Source organism: Equus asinus, chromosome 22 (assembly GCF_041296235.1).
Source record: "Equus asinus isolate D_3611 breed Donkey chromosome 22, EquAss-T2T_v2, whole genome shotgun sequence".
Classification (NCBI taxonomy): domain Eukaryota; kingdom Metazoa; phylum Chordata; class Mammalia; order Perissodactyla; family Equidae; genus Equus; species Equus asinus.
Window position 1 is genome coordinate 52,105,850 of NC_091811.1, and position 24,587 is coordinate 52,130,436.

Consider the following 24,587-nt stretch of genomic DNA (forward strand, 5'->3'; position numbering starts at 1 on the left):
AAAAGTCTTTTCTTAAGGAAATTCCTGACTTAGGAACCAAACCACACATTTTCCTATCTGCAGAAAGAGGACAATTTCAATCTAAATGAAAGTCATCTATTTCTGAGTGTATAGAATTAAGAATGTCTGAAAACTAGTTTCTCTGTCAACATAAATAATGACAAATTCTCCAAATTTGTGGTTAGGTGGCCTTTTATGGCAAAGATGTCTAATGGTCTCCCACACTCTCAACATCCTTTTGTGTCTGTGTGTATATGTCTTTGATGAACTTTTCTGGTACAGAAAATTCTAAGTTAATTACAGTATATTGTTGAAAAATACCAGAGGAAAGTCAAGAATTTGAAACCCTAAGAGGAACAATAATTAAAATTGTACTTGAAAACATTTTAAGAAAACAATATAATCATTGTAGATACCCCAAACACATGCAAATACCCACTACCTTCCCAAAAATTCCTGGTGGAGACCACTTTCCTAGAGTGTGAACAGAAAAAAGGAGGAATGTCGAAGAAATGTGTTTATCAAGTACCATGGCTCAAATTACCAAATGAAACAACCACAATCTGTATTATGAACTCAAAATCTCTATTTAAAAAATGAAAAACATAATCATATAGAAAGGACTGTGTCATGTTATCCTCTGTATACTAGAACAAGGGCACACAGTAGGCAATTAAAAGCCTGCAGTCACATGAAGAGCCCTCAAGACTACCACAGACTTCAGATCATGAAAACTCCACAAAGAATCTTGAAACACTTCTGACCCTTTCTTCCTCCACCCACCTACCCACTCTGGCGCCCCTCCAAAAAAAAAGAAAGAAAGAAAGAAGACATTTTGAGGGCACCTTAGCAAGAAAAAGTATCCTCTGTCACCAAGACGTGCCGTTAATAGAATTGTTTTCACTTTTGAAGCTTTCTCTTCTTAGAATTATTAGAAGGTTGAAATTTGGCCCACCTTTAACCAGAGTCTGGAACAAAACTTGAAGGTACCAAGTTAAACAAAATTACACAATGGAGTAATTTTTACAAAATGGCACTGCTTTGCTAGTGTTGCCAATACATTATTCTCTTCCCAGAGGCTCTACAGTTCAGGGACTATGTAAAAACAACACTTCCACGCCCAATACAGAACAATGAAAATAACTCTACCAACTCTTTACTAAACTGCCACAGAATTAATGACCAGTCCTAACCCCATCTTCAAAAGGCCATCATGTCAGCAGAACACAAGGTGAGAAATACGAGTGACACGAACACATGGACTGAAGTGAATCACTCACTATTACTCAAAGGTTTTTGTTATTGTTGTTGTTTCTTTTGTTTTTAAGGCAAAATAGAAGAGGGAATTTCTAAAAAAAACTGTACTCCTGTACTTCCACAGCACTCTGGGCTGATCTCTAGGATAGAACTGGCCTCACTAATACTATAAGTGGTATCTTTTGATCTGCCTAACACATTTGATTTTAAGCTTTTTTAGAGTAGGGAGTTTGGAACTTTGAATCCACAGTAGGACTGACAAAACAAGAGGCACTCAGTAAATGTTTTGTCCAAAAGTGAAATAAGTTCCCAATGTAATTACCTAGTACCATGTTTTGTGTTCTACCCATGCAAAACAAGGAAATATAGACACACACACACTTTTTGTTTTTAACCTTCTCTCCTGCTAGCTCTAACTTTTTGGAGGTCTACCTAAAACACGATCATCTTTCATCCAGGCTATAACTTCTCAGGAACTTGGAAAATGTTTGTTGAGGGTCATCTTTTATCTCTACGTCAGACCTCAGAAGAAAGTCTTATTTCATGGTTCCTAAAATATTTGTCGTTTGTGAATAGTATTAGTAACTATGCAGATAAGAAGTATTCCCTTTAACCATTTAAACCAATAGCAAAAGAAAGAACACCTAATGTTAAAGGCTGACAACTCCCTAAGTACCTCTGACTAACTTGAAAAGTCAAGTCAATAGAACTATCTGGATTAGGCAGACTTTTGAAAACTGGAATTAGGTGAAAGACAATAGTAGTTCAAATATCTCTCACCAGGATCAGCTAAACTTCTTGTCTTAAGCACCAGTAAGGAGGCAAGGAAGGGCGCCAGATGGTTCGCTCCTAACACCTACAACTTCAAGCTTAGTAAGGGTAGCCAGCAGTGTACAGTTACCTTATATTAACACCTACGTATGTTGGTGACAGATGCTAGCGATATATGCACGATAGCGATTCAGGGATGACACATCCAGCTGCAAAAACTGCTATATTTTCAACACATCTCAAAAGGGTAAGTGTGTTAAATAGAGTCCAGTTAGCAGAATGGAAGGGGAGAAAAATCGAAGAGGGAGGGAATGGCTGAAAGTGAAGAAGGTAAAAGAGCAGTTGAATATCAGAATATTTCCCCGGGAGACTATTCTGAATTTTGATGAACTGCCACCTTCCTCCACTACACCAAAAAAGTATATAGTTAGAAAGGACTGTTCCCGGCGGAAAAGGAGGGGGTCCTCCCAGCTCCCGCCCTCAGGCACTAAAGGCTCAGCCCTACATAATTACTCCCAAGCCCAGCGCAGTACCCCAAAGTGAGGAAAGAGCAGAGGGTCAGCGACTCCTCCACTCCCCCTTTCGAGAGGAAGGGATTCACGCCCCTTGTGTCGTCGTCTCCGTCCCCCCAGTCCTCCGCCCGAGAAATCGCGGGAGAAAGAGGGTGTGGAGGGAAGCCAGGGTCTCCGAGCACTCCCCGGCTGTGGAGGATGTGGAGAGAGAAGGCCCTTACCTGGCTAAAAGCGGTCTCTCGTCCCCGCTGCTACTAGCCCTGCCACGGGTCCCAGGCGCTCTGCCTCGCGCACCTGTCGCGACCTAGCTGCAGCACCTACAGCTCCTGCGGCCCCGCCCCGGTCCTGCTCAGAGCCCCGCCCCTCGCCCCGCCCACCGCCGCGGGGGCGCGCACGCCGGCCCGCCTCCTGTGCGGCCTCGGGGCGAGCGTGCGCGCCGCCGGCTGCGTGCCCTACCCTCTTGGCGGCTCGCGTTGCTACGCGGCTTGCGGCGTCGGTGTTGTGGGAGGCGTGGCTGCTCTAACTGTCCACGCTGTTCTCTGAGGAGTCCATGAGTTTTCACGGCCTTGGGCTGTGTGCTTCTCCACCTTGGCGTTAGCCCTGTGACTCAGACTTACCGCAGTTTGACTCGGGAGCGACTGGGAGGTTTGTCCTAGGCTCAGCTATAGGCCAGTCCCCAGCCAGGTTCCTGGTGCTTTCGGGGTAAGTTGTGTGCAGGGAGGAGGCCGTGTGGTGTAGTGGACAGAGCTATAAATCAATCCTGGCTCGACCGCTTGACCTTCATCCGGTCGCTTCGCCTCAGTAGAGCGGAGTTTCCTCATAAACATGAAGGAGTTGGACAAGGGCAGATCTCCTGGTTCTCCGACAGCTCTAACCATTATTCTTACGGTTAGAATAGGAGCTGTGCGAAAGATTTAGAGAAGGTCCGGAGGCCTAGCACTTGGCCAACCTGCCCCCTGATTCTTGCCCCGGTTGCGTGCGGCTGCGTGACTGCCCTTTGATGGTGTCCTTTCCTTCTCCTGCACCCCAAGTGCTGTAAAATTTCAGACCCTAGGTTTTCTAAAGCTTTTCGGAATTCACGTAGGTTGATGAGTACTATAAGGGGCTCGTAGTGGTGAACGCCTGTATTTACACTTCCTGAAGCAGTTAAGGAAAATTTTTAAGAAGAGAAATTTCCAACGCCAGATGATGGGTAGATAAGTCAGTTGTTCCCTTCTGCCTTTACATATCCAGCCTAGACTGGTTTCTGGGTAGGTATCAAGCATCAAGACTCTCTAGCAAAACTGACAGGCAGCATGGGGATGTGAAAGAGTATGCATTGTCAATATAGAGTGGTACTCCAGAACATGCATTCCCTTGCATGTGGAATTCCCTCAATATATGTCACTCTCCACCCCCATTTTTTTTTTTTAATCGAGCCAATAAGAGCCATTATTCTCACTAAGAAGACTAAGCGTAACCTGGAATAGAGTTCTGGATCTAGATTTAAGTCTTGACTCAACCGCTTACCAACTAGGCAAATTACTTGCTCTCCCAAACCTTCCCTTAGTGCCCTTTTGAAAACAGAGCTAGTAGTACACCAAAGTTGGCTTTTACCAGTTTGCAGAGCTGATTGCTAACTTTGGGGGGATTTTATGAGCCAGTTGTTAAAAGTCAAATTATATAAATTTACAATTAAATATGTTAAAAACAGGAAATAAATACTCAAAACTCGTCGCTTTGTTTACTTCATTTTGCTGGTAACTCTGCTCTTGAGGTTCTCTATTACCTGTATGATGGAAATACTGTATCGTGTTGTTTGCATCTCTTCCCAACTCTGTTCAGAGATGTCACATTTGTAAGACGAAATTGGCTGCAATCAGAGTGTTTACACCATGGAAGTTGGCAAATGCTACAAATCAGGGCTTCATTTGTTGTTCTGTTGATTTTCTAGACCAAATATATGCAACTTTTTCTGTAAAGGGCCAAATAGTAAATATTTTAGGCTTTCCAGGAGTATAGTCTTTGTCACAAGTACTCTTACGTTAAAAATGGGAGTAGCCACGATCCAGTAAAGGTTTATTTACAAAAACAGGCAGTAGGCTAGTGGAGAAAATGTTGATAATGCAAAATTTAAACTTAAAGGTGTATCATATCTGTGGCCTTGATGTTATGAATAAAACAAAAACTTGAGGCAGTATTCTTGAAATATTTGAAAACTATTATCCAGTTTAGCAAAGAAGTTTCTCTTGCCGTCGATACATGAATGAAGTTCCAATATACCTCTTCACTGTTTCACTTTTGTCTTACTGATTATCTTAAACAAAAATATCAACCAATATCCGTGTCTGAACTACACTTCTTTGGCAATGATGTGAGCATCTTTTTTCTGAATCAGATCGTAATCAAGCATTTATTCATAGTCTGATTTTGTGAAATATTGCTGGAAAAAGAATTAGTCAAAACTGATGTATTTTCAAGAAATAGCAAGTCACACTGAAGGTATAAGTATAGACCAAAAAGTAAAGTAAGTGTTTTAGTTTAAAATTCATTATATTTCTAAAATCATAATCATTAACAAAAATATAATGTTAACCCCCAAGTAGTATTGTGAATTTTACTAACATAACAAAATTATTTTTCAGATTCTTATCCCTAAAATGCCAAAGAGACACAGTGACTTAAGTTTTTTTAAATCTGAAGAAGTTTAAAATAGACACAGAAAATAATGATAGGAGTGAAAATTGTGAGATACCTAAACTAATGGAAACAAATTTCAGAGTTGTTGAACAGCCAATCATTGAAGAAAAGCCATCATGTTCATCAAAGGAAAAAATAGATAATCTTGTGCGTCTAGATTGTTGGAATGGAAAAGTGTTATGTTTTCAGAACAGTACAAATGGCTTGAAATAGAAAAATATAAATTAGAATGTAAAGATAGTTTGATAGTTCAGCATTTAGGTGTGACAGCAGAAAAGCGTGAGTCCAAAGAATGGAGGACATATTTAGTAATCCCAAATGATATTAATAAAACTACTAGGCAAACTTCTGCAAAAAGAAAATCAGGGAACATGATATTTCCAAAGACTGTACTAAAATTCAAGATTTGTTAAAAGAATAAACTAATGACTCAATTTCCAATTTAGTGTATAAAGTAAACAAAATATGCTATTATAGAAGTTTTTAATACTCTTTACGGTTTAGTAAAACATGATAGGCCTTTCTCTGATAGTGAGAGAAGCAATAGAATTAAAAGAGAAAAATGGAGTAGATATAGGCAGTTGTTTACACGAACAATACAGTGCAAAAGAACAGCAGAACATATTGCAAAAGAAATTATATGAAGTTGTTTTGGTTTTTTTTTTGAGAAAGATTAGCCCTGAGCTAACTGCTGCCAATCTTCCTCTTTTTGCTGAGGAAGACTGGCTCTGAGCTAACATCCATGCCCATCTTCCTCTACTTTATATGTGGGATGACTACCACAGCATGGCTTGACAAGAGGTGCCATGTCCACATCTGGGATCCGAACCGGCGAACCCAGGGCCGCCAGAACGGAACATGCACACCTAACCGCTGTGCCACTGGGCTGGCCCCTGAAAATATTTAAGAGTATCATAGATGAGAATGCCAGATATGTGCTATAATTGATTAGGCATCTACACTTTTGAAGAAATGCACCTAGTGATTTATCTCCAGTACACAGTTGAATCCATTTCTATACTGGTATTGATATTTATAACTTTAAAGAATTGGTGTCAGCCACAACAGAGTGTATTTCTAATACGTTATTGTCTACTTTGAATGATTGTGGCTTTGGTAATGAATACTTGAAAGTGATCATAATTGGATTTTGTTCTAATGGTGCTTCTACAATAGTGGGAAGGAAGTCTGGAGTAGCTACAAATTTGTTGGAAAATTTTCCTGAAGTCATCACTTGGCACTGTTTAAGTTACCAATTGCAATTTAGTATCTGAAGTGAAAAAGTAATTTAAAAATATTCTGGATAAAATGTATTATATTTATCACCAATGCAATAAAAATAAAATTGAGTTAGAAACTGTAGCTAAAGAACTTGAAATTATTAAAACTGGTCAGGGGCTGGCCCCGTGGCTGAGTGGTTTAGTTCGCGCTCTCCGCTGCAGGCGGCCCAGTGTTTCGTTGGTTTGAATCCTGGGCGCGGACATGGCACTGCTCATCAAACCACGCTGAGGCAGCGTCCCCCATGCCACAACTAGAAGGACTCACAACGAAGAATATACAACTATGCACCGGGGGACTTTGGGGAGAAAAAGGAAAAAATAAAATCTTAAAAAAAATAAGTAAATAAAACTGATCGAGTACTGGGGTTGTGGTGAGTGGCATGTAGTTTATGAACTGCCACTGCTTTATGTGAGGCATGTCCTTCATTATATATACATTTTTCTCATTCCTGTTATTCTGGTTTGGCAAAGAGATTAGCTAATGTTAATTTCTTTCAAGACCTTGCTTTAATGATTGACATTTTTGAAGAATTTTCATTATTTTCAGTTGCATTACAGTCAAGATCAACTGACATTCAGAAGGTAAAAAAATTAAATGCACCATAAAACCTTGGGAAAATTTAAACTTGTTATTAGAAAGCATCTGATGTTAAAGATTTGTCAGATAAGTTTAAAGACATTCCATTTAATAAAAAATAAATTTGAAGTTCTGCCTAGGAATCTGTCACTAAAAAGTAATGAATTTGTGTCTTTTATTAGAAACAAAGCATTTTTATTATTTTGATTTATTAAAACCATCTCCTCAGCCTTATGAAGAACTAACTTACCATGGATAGCTGGTGGAAGAAAATTGTATCATTTAAGTTAACATTTTATTATTTTTTTTTTTAGATTTTATTTTTTTCCTTTTTCTCCCCAAAGCCCCCCGGTACATAGTTGTATATTCTTAGTTCTGGGTCCTTCTAGTTGTGGCACGTGGGGTGCCACCTCAGCGTGGTTTGATGAGCGGTGCCATGTCAGTGCCCAGGAGTCGAACTGACGAAACGCTGGACCACCTGCAGCAGAGCGCGCGAACTTAACCACTCGGCCACGGGGCCAGCCCCTAAGTTAACATTTTAAAACATGAAATTAATTTGAATGATTTTCAGGATTTTGTAGATAATAATGTAAAATCAAGCAATGTACAATCCCGGCAACTGTATGAAAAGCTAAAAAGAGCACTATTGCAGTCAGTGGTGCTAAAGCTGAAAGAAGTTTCATTTTAATGAATTTGTACGAGGTGAAAAATGGTAGTTCTTACATCAAATAGTAGATCATGTATCAAACTTAATGACAAGAAATTTTATTGGGAAAAGAGTTAGCAGGTGGGGATCGTCAAATAATGGTTATACCATTATTCTTGCTTTTCTCCTGTGTTGGCTCCTTTGTTTCTGTACTCCTAATTTCTCAGCATTGGCACTGTTGATGTTAATTCTTTATTCTTTATTGTGGGGGACTATTCATATTCATATGTGTAACTCTGATTCATTTTTACCTGCTTTGAAGTACTCCATTGACACATATGTCACTACTGATGGACATTTAGATTAGTTCCATTTTTTCAGTATTATCAACCATGTTAAAAGGACATCCTTGTACTTGTATGCCAAAGTTTCTAGGTACATACCTCCAGTTTCCCTTTCCATTCACAGTGTGAGATCTCATTTCTCTACATCCATACCAAAAGTAATTACTGTCAGCTTTAAATCTTTGCCAGTTTGATGAGTATGCAATGGTAATATCATTGGTTTAACTTGCATTTGTCTAATCGATAGAATAAACATCTTTTTTGGTGCTTATTGTCCATTTGGATTTCTTTGTTGTGAATTGCTTACTCAAATCCTTTGTTCGTGTTTTTCCTAGTTCAATTACTGTGGTTATTTTTTTTATTTTTATTTTTTTTGCTGGGAAATATTCTCCCTGAGCTAACATCTGTTACCAATCTTCCTCTCTCTCTCTCTTTTTTTTTCCTCCCCAAAGCCCCAGTACACAGTTGTATATTCTATTTGTAGATCCTTCTAGTTCTTCTATATGAACCACTGCCATAGTATGGCTACTGACAGACAAGTGGTGTGGTTCCGCACTCAGGAACCAAACCTGGGCCGCCAAAGCAGAGTGCACTGAACTTTAACCATTAGGGCTGGCTTGCTGTGGTTATTTATTTATTTATTTTTAAAGATTTTATTTTTTTCCTTTTTCTCCCCAAAGCCCCCCAGTACATAGTTGTATATTCTTCATTGTGGGTCCTTCTAGTTGTGGCATGTGGCACGCTGCCTCAGTGTGGTTTGATGAGCATTGCCATGTCCGCGCCCAGGATTCGAACCAACAAAACACTGGGCCACCTGCAGCGGAGCGCGTGAACTTAACCACTCAGCCACGGGCCAGCCCCTGTGGTTATTTTTTTTATACTTCCTCTTGGCACTTGTTCATTGGTATACATATTTTCCATTGCATTAAACAATTTTTCATCCTGTTTGCCTCAACTTCATTGATACTTCTTCTAAGTAAAAGCCATTCATTTTTTCATTGAGTAAATATTTATTGAGTGCGTACTGTATGCCAGGTACAGTGTTAAGCACTGAGAGATTCACTGGAGAACAAGACAGTGATTCAGTGGGACAAATAATTAAGTTAGTAGAGTACTTTAGATAAGTACTGCTATAGGGGGAAACACAGGAGGCTATGGTAGCCCTTAGAAGGGGTACTTAACTCAGTCTTGGGGATCAGAAGTCTTCCTAGAGGAGGGGCCAGCCCGGTGGCGCAGCGGTTAAGTGCGCATGTTCCACTTTGGTGGCCCGAGGTTCACCGGTTTGGATCCCAGGTGCCCACATGGCACCGCTTGGCACGCCATGCTGTGGTAGGCGTCCCATATATAAAGTAGAGGAAGATGGGCACAGATGTTAGCTCAGGGCCAGTCTTCCTCAGCAAAAAGAGGAGGATTGGCAGCAGTTAGCTCAGGGCTAATCTTCCTCAAAAAAAAAGAAGTCTTCCTAGAGGAATTGATGTCTAAACTGAAGGGTAAATAGGAATTAGCAAGGCAGAGGTGTGTGTGTATTTGGTTGGTTCACAGGAAGGGATAGATAGATGGGGTGGGATCAACAGGGGAGAAGAAAGCATAGAAGGGCTAAACTTACTTTATTTTTTATTTTTATTTTTTTCAAAATCATCAGCATACAGATTGTAACGAAGGATCCTAGGAAGGATAAGATTGCCTTAGGAGAACGTACAGAGTTAAAAACAACAGAGGTCTTATTATGTTACATGTAATTTTCCAGGCATGACTATTATTTTAAATTAGATGTAGAGAAAAATCAGGGAAAAACATCTTAAAAACAAAATAAAGAGTTTGTGGTCATATGACATACTATGGTTTAGTTGAAGTTAAAAACTTCATATGTCTATATTAAACTATTATATAAATTTGCCTTTTTGGGTAGACACATGAGGAGTCATTTTGATAACTGTATATGAAAAAATTAAATTCTCGGTGTATTCTTTCTAAATCTTAAAAGAGGGATGAAGATTTAAGTTGAGAAGCTTTGTTGTTCTTAATACTTTTAGAATCAAATATTTACTGTATATTTATATAATACATAATATATGTGGTTACATGATACTTGTCATATATAATACATAGATAAGTGTATCATTTACTCTTTGCCTCAAAAAAATCTATTCTAGTTCAATCATTGACCGCCTTCATTCTTAAAAATTGTCAAAGAAAATCTTTAATAATGTCACATGATCAGAAATCTCGTGTCTAATCTGAATCTCTGATCTCATGAAAGAAGAGGACCATTTTTTAAAAATCAGCTTTATTGAGGCATACTTTACATACATTAAGATTCACCAATTTTAGTACACATTTCAATATGTTTTTGACAAATGTGTACAGCAGTTTTAACTACCGTGACAACCCAGATATACCATATTTCTGTCATCCCCAAACGTTCCCTTTTGACCCTTTGCTGTCAATCCTCTCCCCTAATCCTTCACCTCTACCCAGTGCAACCGCTGATCTGCTTTCTGTCATTACAGTTTTGACTTTACTAGAATTTCATATAAATGTTTGTTGTCTTTGCGTCTAGCTCTGGATTCTTTCACTTAGCATAATGCTTTTGAGGTTATCCATGTTGTTTCATGTATCAGTACTTCATTCCTTTTTAATGCTAAGTAGTGTGTTCCATTGTATAGACATATCACAATTTATTGATTCATCAGTTAATAGACATTTGTGTTGTTTCTAGTTTTGGGCTACTATGAATAAAGCTGCTATGAATATGTACATACCAGTCTTCACATGGACATCTGTTTTCTCTTGGGTAAATACTTAGAAGTAGGATTCCTAAGGAGTGGGTTGCATTGTAATGTGCATTTAACTTTTTAAAAAACTGCCAGACTTTTCCAAAGTGGTTGTACTATTTTGCATTCCTGACAGCAATGTATGAGAATTCTAGTTGCTGCCCATTCTCCACTGTACTTGGTATTGGTTTTTTTTTTTTGGCTTTTGTTTTGTGAGGCATAGTGGCTGTGAGCTAACATCTGTTGCCAATCTTCCTCGTTTTGCTTGAGGAGGCTTGTTGCTGAGCTACTGTCTATGCCAATCTTTTTCTATTTTATGTCGGATGCCACTACAGGGTGGCTTGACGAGAGGTGCTAGGTCCGCACCGCAGATCTGAACCTGTGTAACCCAGGCCACTGAAGCAGAACTTGGGAACTTAACCACTACACCACCAGGCCAGCCTGAGTACTTGGTTTTGTTGGTCTTTTTAATTTTAGCCATTCTAGTGGATACTGTGATAGCTCATTGTGGTTAATTTCCCAAATAACTAATGATGCTGCGCATCATTTCATGTGCTTATTTGCCTTTCATATATCTTTTTTGGTGGAGTATCTGTTCAAATCTTTTTCCCATTTATTAATTGAATTGTCTTATTATTGAGTTGTAAAAATTGTTTATATAATCTGGATATGTCTTTTATCAGATAGATGCTTTGAAAGTATTTTCTTCTAGTTCATGACTTGTTTCTTAATTTTTCTTAATAGTATCCTTCAAAAAGCGGAAGTTTTAAGTTTTGATGAAGTACAGTTTATCAGTTTTTTCTTTTACGGCTTGTACTTTTTGCATTCTAAGACATATTTGTCTAACCCAAGGTCACAAAGATTTTCACTTATGCTTTGGATCTTACCTGTGGGTCTATGATTCATTTAAAGTTAATTTTTTGTTACATGGTGTGAGGTAAGGGTCAAGGTTTTTCCATATGCATAGCCAGTTGTTCTGGCACCATTTGTTGAAAAGGCTACGCTTTCACCCATTGAATTACTTTGGCCCCTTTGTCGAAAATTAAATGAATATATTTGTGTTGGTCTATTTTTGGACATTCTATTCTATTCTATTTAATTATTTGTCTATGATAATCTTTTAGTTATTAAAATAATTTATTTTGCTTTGGTGGAAAGTATTGAGAAGTTATTCTTGGATATTAGGAATCCTATACATATGAGCAATTTGCATTTTTCCCAAACATCCATTTCTCTAACCAGAAATGTATATGTGCATTAAAGGTATTTTCCCATAAGTAATTCCTAGGATAGTAAGTTATCATTGTAAGGAATATGTATTTTTTTATGTATAAGAAGTAATTATTCCCCTGAGGGCAGGACTTAAAAACAGAAAGAAGTAACTAGGCATACTTTGCTTGTAGCTTCATTTTCTCAGAATATTGAAAAGGGAGTAAAATAAACTCTCGTCATGTGGAAATTTTTTAAATAACCAAAAATATGTTCTATTAAGGTAGAATGAGAAAATATTGAAAATTTCAAAGGATAAAGTAGAATAAATTCTCTTCTTTTGGGAATAGCAGCCACATAAATACCGCAAATCAAGGAAGGGGATTTCCTGACTTCTGCTTCCAAGCAATTCCCATAAATGAAGGAGGAAGTGATTTCCTTTTTAAAAAACTTATTGTTGGCAGGATTAGTGTACTTCCTTGCACACTTTTTGGATTTTAAACACATGTACACTAATATTCCTGAACTTCATAAACCTTTGGGATTTTGCAGGAGGTTAAATTGTTTCAGGAAAAAGTCACTCTGTTGTGGAAATGTTACATAGCCAGGGAGATGATGCATTACCAATAGGGAGGGAAACACCCAGGTATTAACACTTGACTGGGAGGGATCTCTTGCTCTGGTGGAATAAACATAGGTTTGGAGTCAGAATGCATTTGCATTTCATCTCTTTCACTTTTTTTTTTATGCTGAGGAAGATTCGCCCTGAGTGAGTCTTCCTCTTTTAGTATGTGGGCCACTGCAACAGCATGGCTACTGACCAAGGAGTGGTGTAGGTCCATGCCTGGAAACAGAAGCTGGGCTGCCAAAGCAGAGCTCAATGAACTTAACTACTAGGCCACTGGGGCTGGCCCTTTTTTTTTTTTTTTTTCTTTTTTGAGGAAGATTAGCCCTGAGCCAGCTGCTCCCAATCCTCTTCTTTTTGCTGAGGAAGACTGGCCCGGAGCTAACATCCATGCCCATCTTCCTCTACTTTATACATGGGACGCCTACCACAGCATGGTGTACCAAGTGCTGCCATGTCCACACCCGGGGTTCCGAACCAGTGAACCCTGGGCCGCCGAAGTGGAACATGTGAACTTAACCGCTGCACCACCGGGCCAGCCCCAGGGCTGGCCCTTTTTGACTTCTTTTTCTTGAGGAAGATTAGCTGTGAGCTAACATCCACCACCAATCCTCCTCTTTTTGCTGAAGAAGTTTGGCCCTGTGCCAACATCTGTGCCCATCTCCCTCTATTTTATATGTGGGCCAGTTGCCACAACATGGCTTGATAAGCAGGGCGTGGGCCGGGATCTTGGCCGCAAACCCTGGGCTGCTGAAGCAGAGTGCGCAAACTTAACTACTGCACCTCCGGGCAGGTGCCCAGCTCTTTGACTTCTTAACGTGAGTCAGGAAGCAAGTTTCTTTTTTTTTTTTTTTAGGAAAGTTAGCTCTGAGCTAACTACTGCCAATCCTCCTCTTTTTGCTGAGGAAGGCTGGCCCTGAGCTAACATCCATACTAATCTTCCTCTACTTTATACGTGGGATGCCTACCACAGCATGGCTTTTTGCCAAGTGGTGCCATGTCTGCACCCAGGATCCAAACTGGCGAACCCGGGCCGCCGAAGTGGAATGTGTGCACTTAACCGCTGTGCCACTGGGCCGGCCCCAGGAAGCAAGTTTCTTAGTTTCTCCAAGTCTCAGCTTCTTCTTTGGCAATAATAATACTTGGGTGACAGTATTGTCATAAGGATTAACTTAAATGACACCTAGTACTCTGCTTAGCATATAGTACATATTTAGTAAATATCGGATAGCTTTCCCACTTCCCCCAGTCTTTCCTCATATAGGCTGAGAAGTTTTCTGGAGGTAAATTGCATACCCCACAGCAGAAGCTGATCTGTTGGTTCTTCCTCATTCTTTTAGTAACAGAATGATAGAAGTTTGAAAAGTACTGGAGAACAGGAGAACATCTGAGCTCAGGGATCAGACTCTAGGATAAGAAACTAGTTCAGCAGGAAGTGTGCACTGTCAGCCCCTTAAGGATCATATGCTCAAGGTGTCCAATCCCATCTCACATGTGTAATACCTCAAATGTCACTTGATGGTAGAAGACTCTCTGGGGAGCTCTGTGAGAACAGTACCCAGCTGTAGTGGAAGGCTGACCTGAGAGCACCTTTTAGTCTTTCTCTATCCTTCTTTGTCCTCATGTAATTTAATTATGGCCTCTCTTGCTACAGCTTTTAAATTCAAAGATACTTATTATTAGTGTCTGTCACCTTAAATTACCAGATTCTGGCCCTCATCACCTCCTCCCACCTTTAACCTATGAAAGAGACAGTGGTACTGCCTAATTTAAATTGCTTCTGGTTCCTTCTCCCTTCTCCCCAACACACCTGCCCTTTCACAATTAATTTTATTCCTAAAATCAGGAAAAAGCTTTTCAAAATGCTCTGGCTATTTATTGGGAAGACCTCCACATCCCTATTAGCAAACAACAGACTCTCAGTTATGTGTGAAAATATCGTAATGTACTTTTGGGATATTATAGAAAATTATCAATTTTTATTTTGAGATATCTGGGAAAACACAAAATATTCTCAATCAATTAGACTGATCATACTAGCTTATTGTTATATCTGTATCGCTTCTCCCATTCTGTTGAAGAACAAATGAAGATTAGACTTTCTATATACTGTTTATGCACTGTATTAGGCCCTGAGAATATAAAAAGTAGAAGATTTGGAACTTATGGTTAAGTCACAAGGAAGGCAAGCCAGGCCTAGAACTCGAAGTCCCTAATTCAGTTTTTTGCATGTATCAGAATTTCATTGTATAGTGCATTGGATCTATCTCAGACATAAAAATACACAGAACTCTTTCTCTGATTTTATATATAAAATATATAAACGATGGGCATGGATGTTAGCTCAGGGCCCGTCTTCCTCAGCAAAAAGAGGAGGATTGGCAGCAGATGTTAGCTCAGGGCTAATCTTCCTCAAAAAAATAAAAAAATATTGCGACAACTGGCTATTCATGTGGAAAAATAGGAAATACCATCCCTATCTCACATCAAAATAAATCCCAGATATAGTAAAGTACTAATATAAACAACACCACAAAGCAGAGAATAGAAGGATTTGGAGCTGGAGCTGAGAGACAATAACTCAGCAATTGGTACAGTATGTTCCACCTGGTACCAGTTGATACCAGTACGTCCCATCTCTCACCTGAATTATAGCATGTAAAACTTCATTAGCTAGTATCTCTATATCTTGTCTTCTGTCTTGTCTCCTCCAGTCCATTCTGTATACCACTAGACTATGTGCTCTAAAATGAAAATTTTATTGTTTCTCTTCAGCTTAAAATCCATCCATGGCTTCTCACCCTCAGTATAAAATCTAAAACCCTCCACATGGCCTGATGCCTGCTTATATCTCTAGCTTCATCTCTTTATACTCTACCTTCACTCCCACTTCCCTGTAAGGTAGGTTGCAGCTCTTCTAACCTTCTTTCTTTCTTCCTGTCTTTTGCTGAGGAAGATTCACCCTGAGCTAACATCTGTTGCCAATCTTCCTCTTTTTGCTTGAGGAAGAGTCAAGCTAACATCTGTGCCAATCTTCCTCTATTTTGTATGTGGGTCGCTGCCACAGTGTGGCTGCTGCCAAGTGGTGTAGGTCCATACCCGGGCCACCGAAGTGGAGCACTCTGAACTTGATCCCTAGGCCATGGGTTGGCCCCTCTGACCTTTAGATCTGTAAGTACACAATTCTCTGTCTGGCCTCTGCACCTTTGCATGGTAGTCTCTTGAATTGGAATACTTTTTCTTCCCCTATTTCACTTGATTAACACATCTTCCTCATTTATTCTCATCCTAGGGGTCATTCCTCTGGAAAACTTCCTCTGACACCCTATATTTGGATTAAGCACTCCTTCTGTAATCTCCCTTATTAACCTGTAATTGTACCCACTGTTACTGCATTTATTAAACCATACATGTAGTAATTGCTTATTCATCTCCCCTGACTACTTTCTTCTAATCCATGAAAGCAGGGATTATTTATCTGATTGTTCACTGTTATAAGACTCATGCTTAGCGTGTGTAGGCATTCAAATATTTGTTAAATTAATGATCTCAGATACAGTTTCCTCATTCTTTTTCTTTCCCCTTTAACTGCCCGTAATATGACTTTGAAGTATATACATTTTGATTATCATATTCATTGAAAAATATTATTTCTAGAAATGTTTTCATGATAGCTGAATCCACTAGAACAGGGGTCAGCAAACTATTTCTGGAAAGGGCCAGTTAGTAAATATTCTAGGCTCTATGGGGCACATACAGTCTCTGTTGTTTCTCCTCCTCCACCTTTCTCTTCTCCTTCTTTTGCCTTTATAATTCTTTTAAAATGTAAAAACTGTTTTAACTTGTGAACCATATAAAATAGGCCATGAGCCAGATTTGGCCCACAGGTTATAGTTGCCAACCCCTGCCCTAAAACATAGAATTTGAGTTCTGTAGATTTTGTTAAAATGAGCTCAGCCAACATTAAGTCATTAATTGCTTATGGTAAGCTTACGATTTAGATTGAATATTACTATTGCCATTTTGGAAATTGGAAATTAAAGAGAATTTAGGTGACTTGCCTAAGATCATTCACTCTGTGTAGTAGACTTCAGACTTGTTACTCTTTTGTATTGTATGTGTTTTAAATTGGTGCTAAAATATTCTATCTTTGTAAATAAACTGAGAAAAGTGGGGTAAAAGGAACTACAAGTTTTAGTTATTGTAACTGTCAAAAATATTATTAACATTTTCCAGATCCTAACATAAAATGAACACCCACAACTAGGTCCATTGGATAAGAAGATTGTGTGGAACATTGGATTGTATTAACGCATGTTGAAATAAATATGTATAATGCCTCCCCAAGAAGTGAGAAAAGGTCAGTAACCTCATCCCAGCCCCATGGGAACTGACCTCATCTAGAAAGTGAAGCATTTACTCCAATTGTGTAAATATGATGGAAGTTTGTGATGATTCAGTTCTGGCAGTTGGTTCTAAATAGTGATCCTCAGATTCTTTATCCTGAAAGTCCCAGATGTGCCCAATTTATCTCCTTTCACGGGAAATTTTTTTTATTAGACTTATTAGAGAAGTATAGAATTGTGTTTTAGGGTTGCTTGATTGATCTTGTTTTTTAAGTGCCAGATAATGCTAGGACCTGGTAAACCTGAGTTTTTTAATAGAAGGTGAGTAGAATTAGAACTATGATCTCCAATTAGTTCATTTACCTAGCAGAATTGGAAGCCAGGACTTTAGTTCAGCAGTCTTATAATTATAAATTAGTACTTGAAATGAAGGCTGACCATATTTCTTTATCTTGTTTTCCATTAGGTAGTTTATTTATTGAACAGCTAAACTAGATAGAAAAAAAGGAAAAGATATGGTGTTTTATAAGTAGCTTTTATCCTAATTGGAGACAATTACTGTATACATAAGAGAAAGACTCAATACTTTATACTAATCCTGTTATTCTGTCCTCTGCTTGAGGTGCTTGATCAAGGCAAAGCCCTTTAAACTGAAGTAGGACCAGGTCCAGATCCTTAAATTGCACTATCTTTAAAATGTCTTTGTCTTCCAAATAAATCAGATAATGTTGGAACATTCCCATTAGTGAGTCAGGCTGACCAAACATAGTTTCAGTGTATTTCTTGCTGTAACTTTTTAATTTTCCTTTTTTTCCTTTCCTATACCTGTTGAATGACAACTATTACTGCAAGACTCAAAAGTTAACAGGCTCTTGTGTAGAGTATTTTCATGAGTTAAGAAACTTCTGTTATCTGAGCATTGACAGCAGACTGTGTATTCAAGGATCAATTTTTTATTCTAATAGAGAAACAGTCCAAATTTTTACTTTTGGTATAGGGTCTGTGGTGCTTTTAAAACATAATTCACAAATTCTTTGATATTCCTCCCTTCAGAAGGAGCGCCCCCTCCCCTTGAACACAGATAGTACTTAGGGACTTGCTTCTAATGAATAGAATGTGGCAGAAATAGTGAGGCACTTCTGAGACTAGGTCATAAACAGGCATTGTGGCTGCATCCTTTCTGTCTCTCTTGGATTATTGAGAAGTCAGCTACCACATTATAAGGATACTCAAGAAGCCCTGTGGAGAGGTTCATATGGCCTCTAGCCAACAACTATGTGAGTGAGCCAATATGAAAGCAGATCCTCCAGCTCTAGTCAAGTTTTCAGATGACTGCAACCTCATGAGAGACCTTGAGCCAGAACCAGCTAGCTAAGGTGCTATTGAACTGACCCACAGAAATTGAGATAATATATGTGTGTTGTTTTAAGCCACTGAATTTTGGAGGTAATTTGTTAACGCAACAATAGATAACTGATATACCATCTTATAACATTTTGTAGCAAAAGATTGATAAATCTTTTATCCATCTTATAAGACTATCCATCTTATAGTCCAACGTTGTTTAGTTCTCCTAAATTCTTACATTTTTTGTTATTTCTTTGGACTGTCTTTGGGCGGAGAGATATGCATTAAAGTTATTAGCATTTTTCTGCCATTTCCCCAATCTTCTCCTGTTGTTGCTACTTTACAAAATTTGTAGCTGTATTGTTGCATAGATATTCATGACAATTGTATCTTCATAGTGAGTTGTAGCTTTTAGCACTATAAAGTATTCTTGTTTGTCTCATTTAATACTTTTTTGCTTGAATGCTACCTGTGTGATATTAAGATTATAATCTTTGCTTTTCTTTTTTTTTTTTGAGGAAGATCAGCCCTAAGCTAACATCTGCTGCCAATCCTCCTCTTTTTGCTGAGGAAGACTGGCCCTGAGCTAACATCCATGCCCATCTTCCTCTACTATATATGTGGGATGCCTGCCACAGCATGGCTTGCCAAGTGGTGCCATGTCCACACTCGGGATCCTAACTGGGGAACCCCCAGGCCACCAAAGCAGAATGTGCGCACTTAACGCTGTGCCACCAGGCCGGCCCAACCCTTGCTTTTAAACTTGCATTTGCCCAGTACATCTTTGTACATTCTTTTATTTTAGGCTCTCTTATATACATCCTAGAGATGGGTTTTATTTCATGAATCAATCTGAAAATCTTTTTCTTTTAATAAGTGATTTAAGCCCATTTATATATGTATATTTATACAACTGCTATATTTGATCTCAATTATGTCATCTTTACATATACAAAATAATGCCTAAGGGGCCAGCCCCGTGGCTGAGTGGTTAAGTTCATGTGATGGCCCAGGGTTTCACCGGTTCAGATCCTGGGCGTGGACGTGGCACTGCTTATCAAGCCATGCTGAGGTAGCATCCCACGTAGCACAACCAGAAGGACCTACAACTAGAATATACAACTATGTACTGGGGGGCTTTGGGGAGAAGAAGAAGGAGGAGGAGGAGAAGAAAAAGAGATTGGCAACAGATGTTAGCTCAGGTGCCAATCTTTATAAAAAAAAAAAAGAGCTTTGGAGAAAAAAACAAAAATAATGCGTGGTCTTCCAGTAAACTGTGTGTTCAGTTTCCTTTGCTCTTTGTTGTTATTTGTGTGTGTTCTCTTGATATTTAGGGAAATTTATATTTTTGTTCTAATGATTCCCTTTATACCAATACTCATATAATACCTTGGTCCTCTTTTTCTTTATACATTGACTATTTGTTTCCTACTTGGAGCAGTAATGAAAGAACTTGAAACCACCTCCTTCTCTCTCTCCTCTATGCCCTCCACCATCCAATTTTAGTTAATAGTATTATTTTTCTTAACGTTTATTCTTGTCCTCCTAAATACGTTTTGGTTTATAAATTCAGTTTTTTGGCTTTAAATGACATCTTTTAACTACCACTTTTTACCTGTTAAGACAATCTGAGCTATTCTACTGTTTCTCTCTCCCCCTTCTCTCTCTCTCTTTCTCTGTTTTTTTTTTGGTGATTACTACATTGTCAGATCATATAAAACTTATATACTATTCTTACTCCTACTTTTGTTTTAGTTGTAGATATATAGCTACATGTATTCAGTGTGCACCACCAGTCTTTTTGCTGAAGTTTTCTCAGTCCTGCCTTAGTTGAGTGCGGTTTGTTCTCAGGAAGGACTTATGAGTATAATAGTCCCAGGGGTTTATCATACTGAAAACTTTTTTCTGTAGCCTTCATACTTATAGGATAGTTTGTCTGCATTTAAAATCCTAGGTGCACATTCTTTCCCTTGATTGTATTATAGATGTTGCTTTACTGTTTTCTGGCTTTGACTCTTGCTGAGAACTTTGATGCCAAACTGCTGTGCTATCCTTAGAAAGTAACTTGGTCTTTCTGCCAGGAAGTACAGGTGATTTTCTTCCTTTGTATGAAAGTATAGTAATTTTCCAGGATAAATCTAAGTGTCGACCAATCTGGGTCCATGTAAACCTGGTATATAGTGTGTCCTTTCAATACGTAGGTTCGGGGGCTGGCCCAGTGGTGCAGTGGTTAAGTGCCCACGTTCTGCTTTGGTGGCTCAGGGTTTGCCGGTTCGGATCCTGGGTGTGGACATACACACTGCTTGTCAAGCCATGCTGTGGTAGGCGTCCCACATATAAAGTAGAGGAAGATGGGCACAGATGTTAGCTTAGGGCTAGTCTTCCTCAGCAAAAAGAGGAGGATTGACAGCAGTTGTTAGCTCAGGGCTAATCTTCCTCAAAAAAAAAAAATCAATACGTAGGTTCAGATCTTCTTCCCCTCCCCCAAGAAAAGTGTTGTTGTATTATAATTGTAAATGTTATTTTTTCTTTCCTTTGTTTTTTGAGGAAGATTAACCCTGAGCTAACATCTGCTACCAATCCTCCTCTTTTTACTGAGGAAGACTGGCCCTGAGCTAACATTCGTGCCCATCTTCCTCTACTTTATATGTGAGATGCCTACCACAACATGGCTTGGCAAGCAGTGCCATGTCCACACTTGGGATCCAAACCGGCGAATCCTGGGCCACTGAAGCAGAATGTGCGAACTTAACCGCTGCACCACCAGGCCGGCCCCCTATTTTCTTCTTCTTCATTATTTTTACTTTCTTCTTAAAAGCATCCAGAAATATGTATTTTGGATGTTGTTTGATTTCTATATTACTTTTTCTTTGATCCTTTTAATCTCTTTATTTATTTCATTATTCTTGGCTTTTCTTATTTCCATCCTCTACGTGTTATACAGTACAATTGGTCCTAACTATCTCTTTTGTTGTTTTAGGCTGCATTCCCTGGGACACAGACTCTGAGACAGAGATTTTTGTGTGAGAAGTTTATTGGAGTGTACCCTTGGGATCAACACTTGTGATGACATGAAGGAAGGAGGATTGGACAGAAGGAGAGACTGAACTGAAGTTAGTGGTGTGCTGGTAAATGTTTAACAACCAATTCTCAGGGGGAGAAAAATCCCTGATTTGTAACATTTTCCAGCATGTAAATGCTTCCATCATGGTCAATTTCAAGCTACCAAATGACAACACTGAACACAGATCTGGGAAAAAATGCATAGTTCCACCCATACAGAAACAGTAGACATAACCTCAAGAGCATAGATTAACAGTTAATGTAGTAAAATAATTAGGAAGTAATGAGTATTTATTATTTTGTTTTAAATATAATTTATTTAATTTTAAGTTTATGTAATTTAAGTTTTAGTAATGGCTGTGTTTAACAGCCTGCCTGCAAAATTCCTAAAACTATTAACATTGGCTGTCAAAGGCCAGTAGGTGCCAGCTCCAGCACGCCACTGACCATGATCAGTCACAGGAAAGGTCTCAGCCCATCCCATGAGGAGCTTTAAAGTGGGGATGGCCCTTCAGAGTTGTCCCACCTTGAGGCAGGGCTCTCTGTATCTTGGCACGCACCAGTTGTTGGATGCAGGTGAATCTTGGGGAGGGTTTAACCTTGGGTGGGAGGGTTTTCTTTGGCTAAAGGAAATTGCCAGAGAAGGACTCAGCCACCAACATTCTAGCAACTTGGGGAATGTGTGCTTCAGTCCTGACGGGGATATCTGAGGAGCACACCACAGGATCCACTACACTTACATATCCTGTAGTTTAGTCTTGGTTTCTGCTTTGGGACAGCATTTTTTTCTGGAATGCTTTCATCTGTCAAAACTTGTGATTCTTGTTTCTGTTTTGTTTTGTTTTCTTATAGTAACTTTGTATGGCTACTGAATTTTTGTAATGGTTGTTATTTATGTTTGAATATGTTGGATTTTTCTGGGTCAGCTTTTAACAGATGGAACTTTCGGGGAGAACGGAGAGGGTTTAAGAGCCTTTTGTGTTTTTTTTCAGCTCAAGCGCTCCCTCTTCTGTTGCCATAGTGAAGAGCAGTTTTCTTAATTGTGCTTTTTTTGTAGTCAGGCTTCTGATTCTCCTATTCTTTTTCTCAGTGGGGTATTTATTACCAGTTACTTCTTTCTTCCATTTACCACTGGCTGCTGTCTTCAAGGAACAATGACTTTACTTTCCAAAGTTCCTCTTTCTCTTAAAGTGTCATTTTCCCAAGATTGCCACCTTTGTTCTTATGAAATTCCTAAGCTCTTATGTTTTGACTCTTCTTGCCAGTGCTGATCCGCCAGGTTTCAGACTAGCTCTCAGCTCTTCCTCCTAAGGGTTGGTTGATTTCCTACTGGGAGCAAACCCTTGTTGATGATATCAGGTTCTACTCAACACTAGAACCCTCCATATTCTCTACTCTTTCAAGCAGAATCTGTGAACTCTACACACTTGTAGGAGTTCTGGATGGTCTCTACTGTAATTTTCCCAACATGCATGTAAATTAGAGATTGGAGGATTTTTTTTTCTGTATTTAGTATCAGTTGTAGGAATATTTATTTGCTTCCCTTTTTGCTCTGTACAGTTTTTAGGAAGAGATGTGGGAAGAGTCACAAGAACCCAGAATGTGTATTTGTTTTTAATATACATAAATAATATTGTACTTTAAATATCCTTCTACTTTTTATTTTTTCACTTAAAATTATGTGTTTAAAATCTATCTGCAGGGGCTGGCCCAGTGGCACAGCGGTTAAGACCGCATGTTCCGCTTCAGCGGCCCGGGGTTTGCCAGTTCAAATCCCGGGTGCAGACATGGCACCACTTGGCAAGCCATGCTGTGGCAGGCATCCCACATACAAAGTAGAGGAAGATGGACAAGTATCTTAGCTCAGGGCCAGTCTTCCGCAGCAAAAAGAGGAGGATCAGCAGCAGGTGTTAGCTCAGGGCTAATCTTCCTCAAAAAAAAAAAATCTATCTGTGCACTATATGTACACTTAGTACATTACTTTTAATTGCTGTCTTTCTTCCACAGTCTGTATCCACCCTACTTTGTGTACCTGTTTCCCTGATTAAAACACCTGGATTGCTTGCACCTCCCTGCTATCATGGAAAGAATTGGATAAACACTTATATATGTTCCCATGGTAACCCATATGACATTTTTTCTAGGACATATACCCAAGAGATGGGATCTTGGGATTACAGGACACACACACACTTAACTTCACTAAGTATTTCCAGGTTGCGTCCCAGAACGTCTAAGGCAGTTTACACTTTTACCTTCTGTGCACAAGAGGTCAGTCTTCTCATACATTTTGCCAAGATTTTGTATTAACCACTTCTTAAATTTTGCCACACTGGTAAATAATCCATCAAGTTTTGGCCTTGAGTTTTGTCTTGTGTTTTTTTTGTTGTCGTTTAATTTCAGCTTTATAGAGGTATAATTGACAAAATTGTAAGTTATTTAAAGTATACATTGTAATGATTTAAGTTTTGTATTTTTGGATCTTGTTTAAGAAACCTTTCCTCATCTTAAGTCACAAAGATATTTTCCTGTATTTTCTTCCATTAGCTTCATAGTTTTACTTTTCCATTTATATCTTTAAGCCATCTGAAATTTACCTTTGTATGCAGTGTGAGGTAGGGATCTAACTTAAGTGGCTCTGAGCTAACATCTGTGCCTGTCTTCCTCTATTTTGTATGAAGGATGCCTCCACAGCATGGCTTTGATGAGTGGTGTAGGTCTGTGCCAGGGATCCAAACCCTCAAACCTGGGCCACCAAAGCAGAGCACGCTGAACTATAACCACTGTGCCACTGGGCTGGCTCCCAGATTCTCTCTTCTTAAACTCTCTGATTTTAGAGTAAATAATTAGGCAACTTTTCCTGTTTTGGTGAGGAAGATTGGCATGAATGCTAGTTCAGGGCTAGTCTTCCTCAAGCAACAAAAGAGGAAAATTGGCAACAGATGTTAGCTCAGGGTGAAACTTCCTCACCAAAAAAAAAAAAAAAAAAAAGGCCTAGCAATATATTACCTATAAGGGATACACTTAAAATGAAAGGATTTGGACAAGTTGAAAGTAAAGAGATATAAGTAGATAGTCTAGGCTAATATGAACAGAAACAGACACCTGCGCATGCACGTGTGCACCCACACACACACAGAAAACCTAGAAACAAAAC

The 24,587-nt window shown here is 39.0% G+C and overlaps 1 protein-coding gene, 1 long non-coding RNA gene and 1 pseudogene across 4 annotated transcripts in view; 2 read left to right on the forward strand and 1 right to left on the reverse strand.

Moving 5' to 3' along the window:
* Positions 1 to 2,923, reverse strand: part of LIMA1 (LIM domain and actin binding 1) — a 79,518-nt gene extending 76,595 nt beyond the window's left edge. For 2 of the 3 annotated variants that reach the window (XM_014862870.3, XM_014862868.3), the window contains exon 1: positions 2,762 to 2,923. The gene's annotated coding sequence lies outside the window, so the exon portion shown is untranslated. Of the gene's footprint in view, positions 1 to 845; positions 920 to 2,761 lie in introns of those variants that run through there. The other variant, XM_070494026.1, reaches the window with a different exon arrangement.
* An 85-nt stretch (positions 2,924 to 3,008) lies between these two features.
* Positions 3,009 to 24,587, forward strand: part of LOC139041515 (uncharacterized) — a 103,683-nt gene continuing 82,104 nt past the window's right edge. Inside the window, exon 1 of the long non-coding RNA XR_011496803.1 lies at positions 3,009 to 3,242. This is a non-coding gene — a long non-coding RNA (uncharacterized lncRNA). The remainder of the gene's footprint in view (positions 3,243 to 24,587) is intronic.
* On the forward strand, positions 5,171 to 6,539 carry LOC139041514 (E3 SUMO-protein ligase KIAA1586-like; annotated as a pseudogene).